This window comes from Pseudopodoces humilis, chromosome 15 (genome assembly GCF_049639895.1).
Source record: "Pseudopodoces humilis isolate 2021_Gansu_Grassland_sample_001 chromosome 15, ASM4963989v1, whole genome shotgun sequence".
NCBI lineage: Eukaryota > Metazoa > Chordata > Aves > Passeriformes > Paridae > Pseudopodoces > Pseudopodoces humilis.
Window position 1 is genome coordinate 12,649,784 of NC_142214.1, and position 12,627 is coordinate 12,662,410.

The 12,627-nt window shown below is 43.3% G+C and overlaps 1 protein-coding gene across 5 annotated transcripts in view; it reads left to right on the plus strand.

Annotated features, from left to right (window-relative positions):
• Window positions 1-12,627, plus strand: part of LOC102104844 (serine/threonine-protein kinase PAK 3) — a 77,983-nt gene that overhangs the window by 20,008 nt on the left and 45,348 nt on the right. The window contains exon 1 of one of the 5 annotated variants that reach the window (XM_088062467.1): window positions 6,566-6,586. The exons of the other annotated variants lie outside the window; for them this stretch is intronic. The gene's annotated coding sequence lies outside the window, so the exon portion shown is untranslated. Of the gene's footprint in view, window positions 1-6,565; window positions 6,587-12,627 lie in introns of those variants that run through there. 5 annotated transcript variants of the gene reach the window in all.

Here is a 12,627-nt window from a genome sequence, read left to right on the forward strand (position 1 = left end):
GTTATATTGTAACTAACAATGTCTTATAGCTCAAAGCTAGCTTTCATTTCTATTTTGATTCTAGGTTTCATATTTTCAGAATCTTTTGCCAAATAATCATATTCATAAGGTTTCCCTGTTTCATCTTCCCCAACAGAGTGGGAATGGATTTTTGATGGGGGCCACTGTTTTAAAGGACATGAAACACCCCACGCTAGCCTCAAAATGGCTTTCCACTCAGCCTGTGTGGGTACCACAGTGGCCCCTAGAAAAGGAGAAGTTATACACCCTTAAGTCTTTGGTGCAGGGACAGCTGGCTCAAGGGCACATAGAACCGTCCACAAGCCCTTGTTAATACCTGGTGTTTGTCATCAAAAAGAAGTCTGAGAAATGGAGGTTGCTCCGTGCCTTAGGAAAAATCAATTCAGGCATGGAGAGCATGGGTGCCTTACAACCAGGCATGCCGTCTCCTGTGATGATTCCTGCTAACTGGGATATTCTAATTGTGGACCTAAAAGATTGCTTCTTTACTATTCCTCTCCATCCAAATGATACCCCAAAGTTTGCCTTTACAGTGCCTTCTATTAATAATGCTGCACCAGTGGAGCATTATCAATGGAAAGTTCTTCCTCAAGGTATGAAAAACAGCCCCTCAATTTGCCAATGGTATGTTGCTCAGGCATTATTATCAGTAAGGGAACAGTTCCCAGGGGTGTACTGTTATCATTATATGGATGATATTTTAATAGTAATACCAACTGAAAGGGATCTTTGACTAATTCAGCCAAGCCTGATGGAGACATTAAAAATATTTGGGCTGCAAGTGGCACCAGAAAAAGTACAGCAGCAATCACCTTGGAAGTACCTTGGACTCAAAATTATTGATCAGATTATACAGCCCCAGACAATTCAATTTCCAGCAAAAATTCAGAATCTAAATGATGCTCAGAAACTTCCGGGTACCATCAACTTGTTCAGATCCTATCTAGGGCTGACCACCCCACAATTAGTACCTTTATTTCACCTAAAGGGCGATCCTGATTTGACATTTCACAGGAAATTTGATACCAGATGCGAAAACTGCTCTTGAAGTATAGTAGAGCAGGCTCTCACAAACAGACAAGTCCAGCAAGTATACCTGGAAGTGTGTATTACTGTGTTTATTTTCCTTGTTGATTTCCATCCTTCTGCACGTACTGGACGATGGGATACTCAGTGGTATGACCCTTTGCATGTTTTAGAATGGATGTTTCTACCTCACCAGCTTAAAAAGACAGACCCTACCATCTTTGAGTTAATAGCCCAGTTAATCATGAAGTGTCATCAAAGGTGTTTACAACTGACTGCAAAAGATCCTTCCAAATTTATCATACCTGTTGACACCAAAGGAATTCGAATAGTGCTATGCCAATGGTGCTGTGCTAAGCACAGCTTTACAGAGTGCTTTGCGAAATTTCTCAGGGCAAATTAGTTACCACGTACCAAGTCATATATTGCTGCAAATGAGTAAAACCACTGCACTATCCCTAAAACCTCTCAGCAGTTGTACACCCTTAAAAGGTATTACTGTCGGGAAAAGCAGTTGTGACATGGAAGGAAGAAAATATGGCAAACTTCAGAAGGTCATGAGAGAGGGTCACCTCAGCTAGTGGAGCTACATGGTGTAGCTATGGCTTTTCAGCGTTTTCCTAATGATTCCTTAAACATTCTCACTGATTCTGCATATGTTGCCAACGTCACATGGAGATTAAACCAAGCTCTGTTAAGGAAAGATGACAATGCACAATTATTTGGCCCACTCAAAACCTTGTGGGATACCATTCAAGCAAGAAATCATCCTTACTCCATTCTTTGCATTAGAAGCCACATTTATCTTCCAGGTTTCATTACAGAGGGCAGTGCATGAGCAGGTCACCTAGCTAGCCCTGCCTGGACAGCACCACAACCAGACACACTTGAACAAGCAAAAGCCTCACACACCATCTTCCATCAAGGTGTTCCAGCTCTGCAGAGGCAATTTCTGCTGTTGAACACAGAGGCTCATAACATAGTTAATACTTGTGCTGATTGCTAGGGCCGCACTGCTCCATTACAAATGGGAGTTAATGCCTGTGGTTTAAGTGTTTTATAAATTTGGCAGAGTGACCACTCATATTCCAGAATTTGGAAGATTAAAATACGTGCATGTGTCAATTGGATACATTTTCTTCTGCCATATGGGCATCAGTACATTCAGGGGAGAAAGGTCAGAATGCCACTGCACATTGGCTATTAGCCTTTGCTGCTTTGGGTATCCACCCTAATATCAAAATAGATAATTGACGTGCATATACATCACAAAAAACTAGACTTTTTTACAGCTCTGGAGTATATCCCACCAAACTGGTATTCCCTGGCTAGCAACTGGGCAGACCATCATACAAAGAGGACATGGCACTTCAAAACTCATTTTAGGTAAACAAAAAGGGGGAATGTGTGGAGAAACCCCACAGATCAGACTGGCAAAGGCTGTTTACACATTGAATCACTTAACAGTACTGGAACAATCCCAAAACCAAGTAATCTTGAATCATTTCCTGTTGCTGCAGTCATCTGGTGATGCCAAGTCACCCAAACCTAAAGTAATGATAAAAGACATTATTACAAACAAGTGGGAAGGTCCATGGGACCTCATTACATGGGGACGTGGGTACGCATGTGTTTCAGTGGACACTGGAACACGGTGATTACCAGCCAGGTGTGTCCGCCCTGCCCTATGTCCAGCTCTGGACCAGAGCCATCTCCCTGATGAAGCTCCAGCAGACATCATGAAGCAATGAGCTAACCAACTTGTGCAATTGATTCAGGACTTTCAAGGTGACAAGTTTATTTAAGAACTCTATCTATTTAAGGACACACAGATTTTGTATATATAAAGATGATCTATTGAAGAATATGAGCTACAAACCTAAAGACAGATTGTTTTTCCCTATTGGTTGGTTGTTTCCTAGGGTTTTAAAAATTGAAATATTTCTTGTGGATAGGGTTAAGTTGTAAGATTGTAACATTCAAGTAATGAGCCTGTGGTGCGCCAATTTGAAAGTTTGTGTGGTTGATGATCCCGCCTGACAGCTCCTGGAATTGAATGTATGAATGGAATTGAATTAACACATCTTCAATGATATGTGGATTGCATCACTGGCTGAGAGAGAGGCTAGGCTGGTCGAGTTTAGTAGAATCATACATGTCACCTTGCTGTCCTGTCATTCTATCTGTAAAGGACCTGTGCTGGTTTAAGACAAATTTGGGAGAGAACTTCCATATGGGGTCCGCCCAGAAAAGCAAATTCAAGCAGCCCTTCCCCCCAACTGGTTTGGGGAAAGAGATTTCTTTGGAATGAAGTGGAAAAAAACTATTTGACAGAAATTGAATAATATTAAACAATAAAACCTCTTGCTGTTTGATGAAATGGCAAATCCAGAAAAAACGTCATTTTCATGTGGTGTAGCTCAGCTCGCTTAAGTTCTTATCAGTCTCTCCGGTGCCAGAAAGTGCCGAGGCCCAGGCCCCAGTGGGCCACAGGAGTGGGCACCCGGCGTTTGTCTGGGTTTTTTTCAGTCCAGAGCAGGTTTGAACAGATCCAAGAAAAAAGGAAAAAAAGTCCAGGGAACTCTTCTGCCTCAGCTAGCTAAAAACTAACTAAAAGCCAAAGAGAAGCTCTGTCTTGCTGTCTATCTGTCCATGCTGCAGACACTACAGTCCAGGAGCAGAATGCGGGGGAGTGAGCATTTTTCTTCAACACCAACTGAGCGCTTCTTCTTCCCCCCCCTTTGCTCTTAGAGCCAGTTTTAAAGGTGCAGAACTTAATACGTAACATAAACAAGATGATTTGGGATACAAGCATCATAAAGTCACCCCAGGACAGGGCCCTTGCTGAAAGATGACAGAGAACACCTTGCATTTTTAATAAAACAGAAAGTGGGAACTGTGACAGCCATAGCTGGTCTATGGCCGCACAGATAATTTGACCTTGACAGACACTTGCTCAACCAGCTAGCTTGGTAGCTCCTTAGGAGTAAACAAGTCCCCAAGCATGTTATTGATAGGCTGATTTCAAGTTCAAACAGGAGACCCCAGCCAATCCCCTTGAAGCTCAGGTGCACCGATATCATTGGCCATTGAGGTAGGTGGAGTTTAGATCTTTAACCAATCATGAGTGTAAGAGCAGGAAATTTGAAAGCCCTAATAAAAGGGGGTGCCTGAGAATAAAATCTGGCTGTTGCTGCATTATCTTGGCATCTTTATGTCACATTCCTGTCTCCATCATCAGCGACGTCTTTGGTCTTTTGTCTTACAAAAAAATGAAGGTGATCCATGCTGTCAGTGTGGGAGAAGGAATCATTATATAATCATAGAATGGTTTGGGTTGGAAGGGACCTTAAAGACCATCCAGTCCCTCTGCTATGGGACATCTTCCACTACACTAGGTTGCTCAGGGCTCCATCCAGCCTGACCTTGAATAGTCCCAGGGATGAGGTAGCCATAGCTTCTCTGGGCAGCCTGTGCCAGGGCCTTGCTGCCCTCACAGTAAAAAATGTCTTCCTAACATAAAATTTAAACCTGCTTTCTATCAGTTTGAAGCCATTCTTTCTCTTCCTGTGACTACATATCCTTGTAAAACATCTCTCTCCAGCTCTCTTATAGCCCCTTTAGGTACTGGAAGGAAGTTCTGGGCTCTTCAGAAACATGGGAGCAGCCTAACTGTTTCACTTATAAATCTCCTGCTTTGATTGATGTAGACAGCCAGTGTAAACATGCTTGTGCAAATTCCAGCCTTTGCCTTGATCTGTTTTGTGCAATTGGATTGTCAGACTAAGTAGTACTGGCTGCTGAAAGAGTTAGGATAGAGTTTAGATGTGCTGGCATTGCAGTTTAGATTATAAGTAATTTTCTACGGAGAGTCTGGCCAGTGTGTTCCTTGTTGTCAGCTGGGTGAAAGAGCTGAAGGAAAGGCTGATGATTTCCAGTAGATCAAAGTCCTGGCAGTCCTCTCCTCCCCTCTGGTGGGAGTTACCATTCTTAGAGCCAAGTTGCAAGAGTGTCTGCCTCAGTATTTGTTGCTGTGGAGTAGGAAAGTTATCTCAAATCCCTTTGGTGGCACTTTAAGTTAAGTCAGCAGATGCTACACAGAAGTGGTTTAGTACAGACACATCTGCCAGCATTTCTGGGTGAACAGGAGCTTTTGGCAGAAGGTCTGTGTCAAAAGAATCTCACGGGACACAGCGAAGTCACACAGCTGCCTTTGCGTGTTAAGAGAGTGTGGCCCTGTGCCCATCTCCAGAGCTCTTTTAAAAGGTTCTAGGCCAAGAACCTTTTCATCATTCACTTGTTATAATTTATATGTTGTGCTTGCTTTGTGTTGATTCCAGCATCACAGGTTCCTATAAAGGATAGATCCAAGTTGCCTGTGGCATGTATGTCAGATAGCCATGATAATAATGGGAAATAATAGCAGTCCCTCACTGTTACCGCTGAAGATCAATAGATCATGCGAATACAGGTTGAGGTGTGGTGAAGGAAGAGCAGAGTTTATTTTTCCTCCCAGGATTTATAGGCTTCCTACCACGGCCAGGGATTGGATGGTCAGGATAACACTTTCTCACTGCACTGGCCATGAGAGATGCCCATCACAAGATGTGTAACAGAAAGAATGTACACATATCTATGTTTATAGTTACTGTCCTGGGAAAACTATGTTAGCAAGCTCAGAAGCTGAGTTTTCAGGGCAACACCTCACCTTCTACCTTTTCTAAGCACTCACCAGTCATTAATGAATTAATAATCTGCACAGAATCCTTGGGAGGTAGCCAGCACATTGTTTTTTTGTTGGTGAGAGGTTGAATGGAGATCTGACATCCTTGGACTCTTGACAGTTCATCTTGTGATACATATCTGTGTATATACAGCACCATTCAAAGGTAAGTAGAACCTGAGCTCTCCCTGTTGTGGGGCCAGGTAGGAAATGGTTTTGTCTTTGATATCTCCCTGGAATCAGGATCTTTTAAAGTTTTTGAGAAAAGAAGAAATGCTATTAAGATTTCACGGAGGAGTGGAAAAATTGTGCTAGGGAATCTGGATCTCCTGCCTTGCACCTACAGTGCTGATGCTTGCACTGAGCCCAGGTTTCTTGTGGATACTGAAAGCAGGCAGGGAGCACAGAACCTATGTGAAACTAAGTCACACAAAGTTCTCACTCTGACCTGAGAAATCATAAGGAGGAATCCAAACAGTCCTTGGAGAAAGACAACAATCTTTGCAGGTGTTGTCTAGATCCTTGTTTACTTGCAAGAAACAGTCAAAGGGGGGTACTTGAGTACTAACTCAATTGACCAATGATGGTAATGTGTTGGTTTAATGACCAATGAGAGTTTTACCTCTTGGACCTTTTCGGACCTGTCTATAAATGAAGATCAGGAATAATAAAACTTGCTGTCTTGGGCAACCCAGCTAAGAGAGTCTGTGTTGCACTTTGCCATTCCAAATATAGTGCGACGTCTGGTGGCCTCCTGATGTGCGTTGCAGCCACGAGCTGAAGGACATTGGAGTCTCCCTCCTCCTCCTTTAAGAGGTAAGGAGTTTTCGCCCATGTGCTCCTGGAGAGCTACAGGTCTGAGTGGCCCCGGGCAGAGGGCCCAGCGGGTGAGCGGGCCTGGAACGGCAAATCTCAACGAAGCTAGAGTTTACATTCCCGGGATAAGCCACTGCATTTGCATATTGCACTCACGTGTCGTTGAGATAAAGATTTTCCACAAAGGGAAGCCGAAGTTCTGCAGAGGAATAACTCATCCTCTCTCTGAATTGGATGTAAGCAGCGCTTAGGACTCACTGTATCAGAAGGCTTTGAAGCGTTACAGCTGTGGCCATCTGGGTACGCGAGAGCGGATCAGCCGGGGCGGGTCCCCGTTTGATTGATTCCCAGATAGCCTGGTCCTAGCCAGAGCAGCTCAGCTCCTGGAAACGCCTGTGGATGCAGATCTGGGAGACCATGCAGGGGTTCCTCAACCTCTACTTCCAGTGACAGGAGCAGCAGCGCGCCCCTGCCGCGGCCAGCCCGACTTCCCCGCCTGGCATCTACCGCGCCCCCCGTGCCAGCCTGTCCGGACTTCTGAAAACATGGACTACCTCCGCTGATAAAGCTTTGAACAGAACACCGTGGTCCCGAAGCGGAAAGAAAGTCAGGCAAAAGACGCTGTAACAGAGGGTTTTCCCCAGGGTCCCTCCCCATGGGTTTCGGGGTGAAAAGTTTGCCTTCTGAGTGTTTTATGCCTTTAACTTTTCCTATGTTTGTTTTAAGGATTGCCCGTGTGCTCTCCCCGCAGCGCTGCGCGTGGAGCACCCCCCCTCCCCCTACCCTTCCCCTCCTCCGCTCCAGTGTCGGAGGCGGCCGGGGCAGCGGCCGGGCGGGGAGTTGGCAGACAGCGGCTCGGGTTTCTCGGTCCGGGCTCCCCGCCTCCCACCATACGGCGCGGCAGGCACTGCTGTGACGTTAGCACACAGCGTGGCGGAGGCTGGGCGCAGCTCCCCCGCTCCCAAGGGGCAGCTCTGCCAAGGGGAACAGCCGTTTGTCTTCGCCCCCGCTTCCCCTGGGGGCAACGAAAGAGTACTGATACTTTGGTTACAGAATGTGAATCTACTGATACGATATTATATTGTTGATAAGTTACAGTTCTAGGGATTCATTTGGTTTTTACACCAGGATTTTGGGGAATTTTGTTTTAAAATTATATCATGTAGGAGATTCTTTTCCAGTTAGGGTGGGCACTGGCCACACCTTAGCTCTTTCTGAATAAGAATTACCAACAGACACAGATATTTCTGCAGCAAAAATTACATATGGGTTCTTTGACTCAACAATTTGACTTGTAAATATAACAGCTGAATTGATCTTTGGAGTGAACCTGAAACCCTTGCCATGGAGAGGTGTTCAGGTCTTCACTGAAAAGAAACACTTTAGCTGTTTGCAGTTTCTGGGCTGATCAAAATTTAAAAAATAAATTTAAAAAAAATAAAATAATTTGAACAAGGTCTATTTATATTAGAAATTTGAAAAATTAATTACCAAATCTTAAATTTGATTGACTAACAACAGTAAAGCCTAATAAATTTAATAACTTGGGAGAAGATATGCCTATGTTTTTATTATCAGCAGGTTCAAGCAGTCACATCAGACACCCATCACCTTCAAGGAGTGAAAACGGACACATCAAAGACATCTAGTGATGCTAAAGATCAACGTTCAGCTGATGGACTTTTCCCTGAGTTTCATTCATTTGGACTCTAAGCCAAAAATTATTAATTTTCCAAAAAGATGTAATTGTACCTCATGTAATATCTCACCTGCCTTTGGTTTGTTTGTGGTTACCAAGGGCTGTGGTTCTACTTTGTGGTAATTGGGATCATGTAGATCTTTGGGAATCAGGCTCATCTTGCAAATTCCTCCATCGATATTACTGTTTTCAATTCAAAGTATCATCCTACTGGTATCACTGGCAGTTGAATTAGCAGTGGTCCAATCTTGCAATGGGTCTTTCTAAAACATACAAGCTTGCAAAGCCCATACAGCTCACTCTGGTATTTTTACCACACTCTCTGCAAAGGGAAAAAGTGTAAGTGCAAATACACAGATTTCCAAAAGCTCTGAATGGGCTTTGGAGATTCAAGTTCAAATATTTAAGTTTAAATAAATATAAACATGCCTCTGCATTCAAACAAACAAACAAAAAAAGCAGCACCCATGCTGTCTAAATTGCTCATTTGAAACAATTTGAAAATTGTGAAAAACAGGAAAAGCTATTGATACCTGGAAGGATGAATCTGACTGGCAAGTGCTAGAAGGTCACAAACCAAGCTTGGCCCAGTTAGGTACCCCTGAATTTGGTCGTTGAATCTGCTTATATAGCAGACATAACCAAATGTTTGGATTATTCACTTTTGAAAGAGGTCAGTGGTGCAACCTTGTTTCATTATTGAAAATTTTCCCTGCACATTTAGAGTCACTCCAGTTTACCAGGTTTAACTGACTCCTTGCAAGAATGAACAACAAGGCTTGATGGTAATGCATAAAAGATTCGATAGCATGTGCCTGACAACCTCCCTGACCATTCTAAGTCAGTGTCCAAGTGAGGTCTTGTCTGATAGTTGACAAGTTACTAAAGGGACCTCTGATGCTGTGTTTATTCTCCTTCCTGCAAGGGCCCAGCAGGAGATGACAAATGCTGCCTTTCTGCCGTAAAACAAAAAAAGGGGAATTATGGATGCTGAAAGCAGGCAGGGAGCACAGAGCCTATGTGAAACTAAGTCACACAAGATTCTCACTGGCCTGAGAAATCATAAGGAGGAATCCAGACAGTCCTTGGAGAAAGACAACAATCTTTGCAGGTGTTGTCTACTTGCAAGAAACAGTCAAAGGGGTGTAGTACTCAATTAACCAATGATGGTAATGTGTTGGTTTAATGACCAATGAGAGTTTTACCTCTTGGACCTTTTCGGACCTGTCTATAAATGAAGATCAGGAGTAATAAAACTTGCTGTCTTGGGCAACCCAGCTAAGAGAGTCTGTGTTGCACTTTGCCATTCCAAATATAGTGCGACAGTTTCCCAGCCCAAATTCTGTGTTTTCTTCATCTGCTTTTTCTAAGAAAACAGAAATTATCTTCATTCTCTGTTTTCTTCAGTGACACATCCTTTTGATTAAGCCTTCCCAAACAGTGGCATATTCCCATGAAGAGATTCTCTTTCAAGCCACTGACATGTAACTTGCTGAAAAATTAATGACCAGTTCCTGTCAGAGACCTTACCTTTCCCATGAGGATGGCCTATGCCTGTCAGATACCTTCAGGGAGGCAGAATCTGAAGCATAGAATCAGTCCCAGGTGACCAGAGATTTGTTGCAGCATAATTGTAGCCACTGAGAAATGAAGGAATGGAAGCACATTGTAATTCTGCAGTTGGTGAGAGTCACCATGATAAGTCAGTTACAGAGCAAAAGAGAACATCTGATTTTTGGCATTTCCTCCTGTGCTCCTACACAGTGGCAGGATGGGAAACGTCCTTTTGATTTTTGGATTTGATTTGGATACTGAAGGCTGTTTGAAATGCCTTAGCTCCCATTAAGAAATTAGGAGGATGTCAGTAGTAGAGTTAATTTTTTGAAAGAAATCAGCTACTAAGAGATGTAGCGGGAGATTGAGAGACTGGGGGTCAGGGGCTGCAAACATGCAGAGGGGATGTGATCAATGTACATAGCAGGAGAGTATTCAGTAAGGAGTGTGACCAGGTGCACTTGCTCCTAGACCTGTAGGCAAGTATTTAAATGTCAGAATATGAAGATGAACATGTGCAGCAGTACTCTAGGGCAAAAGATGATATTGCTGTCATTGTTTTCAATTGACAGTGATTGCTATTCTCCGGAGTACAGGAGATGCTTTGTACAATTTAATTCAGCATATAGATTTGATGTCTTAGGTGCTGTGTACACAAGGGCAGAACCAGGGCACTCCAGTTGCATTTCTTAGCTGGGGACCTTACAACTGCTGGTGGTAAATGCTGGGCTGCTGCAAAAGTAGGAGTTTAAGCTCTTGAGGTGTGTATCAGGGACAGGTGGTGGCTTGTTTGTTAATTTAGATCATCTTTGCATCCATAGATTTCTTAGGGCAATTTGGAATGGTAATTTGATCTCTGTGCATTGATTTCCTAATTTGTAACCTCTTTGCAGACCAGTGCCTGTGCTCTGGCTTGCTCGGGTCAGCTGTTTCTGATGCTGAGGTGAGCTCTGTGTGGCACAGGCTGTGTGTGTCTGCCCTTAGTACGTTATTTAGGCTAAAAGGCCAAGACTTTCAGCAGTGGAAAGCCCAGTATTCTGGCCCTTGTTCTACAGACGAGTGTGTGATTTGTCTAATAGGAATTCACTGATTACTCCAGAAGTCCTTTGAGATTATTTGAATTAGGGATGGCTGTTACTCGCATTTACCTGTATGGTGTCCAAGGATTTACTTAATTGTAGCTGGTGAAGGGCTTCATGAACCTGAAATAAATCACTCTTCAGATGCCCAAAATGTTAGCATTCTGTAAAAATATTTTCTGGGCAATGGAAGAAAAATATTTTAAAACACGGGAAGTAATACAGGAACAAGATTTGTAAAATGTTGAATTTATTTAGGAGCTGTTGCAGGCTGAACAGAATCTGAAGATAGTGAAATAGTAATAAACCATGATGTGATGGTCCACATTTTCCAGCAGAGGCTCGTTCCATGTGTACTATTCTGCCTTAGCCCAAATTAGACTATTGGGTCCCAGGATGACATGGAGAAGTGTGCCCACTCATACAGCAGGACTTCCATGTGCCTGGCATGCCCAGAAAATGATACAGGGCTGCCCATTCTGAGCTACAGGCTTTGTCTTCACACTCTGTTCTCCCAGAAGATTGTGCATTTATTAGCTGGCAGCTTGGCTTTTGCCCCTGTGGCAGCCTGGTTTTTGGCATGCAGAGCCTGAGAGATGCCCTTGACTTTGGTGGGCGCAGAGGGAACGCAGCCGTTCTCATGCGTGGGCCAAGTGTGTCTGAGTCACAGGGCAGGCAGCCAGGGCTTTTCCTCACAAAGGCAAGGAAGCTGAACTCATTTAGTTCTTAAGGGAGTGTCTAGATCACTGATTGGAAGGGCTTATAGAAATCTGATACAACATTACTGGAGCCTATTCAGACACTTTGGTGAAAATTGAACAAGACTTGAAATGTGCTAAAGTCTTTGCACTTTTAGCTGTAATGAAGATGCTGATAAGCAGAGTTGAATTAAAGATAATAAGGGAGAAAGCTGTCTTCCCTGTACTGTTACCTGGTTTCTCTTGAATCTCTTAGAAATGTCTGCATCTAGATTATTTCAGGATTTGTTTTGTTTCCCTGTGGTATCATACTCTCTTTAATAAATAATTTGTGGCTCTTTGTGACAATTTTTCTTTACTCCTTAAGGGAGGAGATCCAGTTTTGTATCCATTTTGGCTTTAAGGTCTGTAGTTGCAAACAGCTTCTACCATGTCTCTTAACATTTCTTCCTGTTTACAGTTGTGCCTGCACCCTGGGAAAAGTTTACGCAGTGCAAGGTAAATATTTTCTCTCTTCTGGTACATTAAGGTTTTATTGTTTTATTTTGCTTCTGATGACAAATAAAAGCTGTTTGAGGTGCAAGAAATTACTAATTTTGCAAAAAGAATTAATCTCTTAAAATTGAGTAGATATTTTCATTCAGGTATAAAGACTAAACGGGATGGGTGGTAACTGCCTTTTTCTTAGAGTCTGCTTTTAAGTTTCCCTCTGAAATTTATCACAAGCGGGAAACAAAAGTCTGAATGTTTACAGTAGTAGATCCTTGACTGGTTTTCCACTGTAGCTTTCTCCTAAGTGTGTGTATCTCAATGATCAGGTGGATTTCTAATCTGCTGAGCAGTCCTAGCAAAGACTGGGGAATAAGAGGAACCTTTTCTTGCTGTAACTTGCTTCACTGGGGACAGGGGCACTCTAGTGGTGCATGTTCTTGACGAGTTCTGAGGATGGTGCTGGCTGGTGTATCATGACATGCAAAGAGAAGGCAGTGATCTGGCCCATCAAAGAGAAGG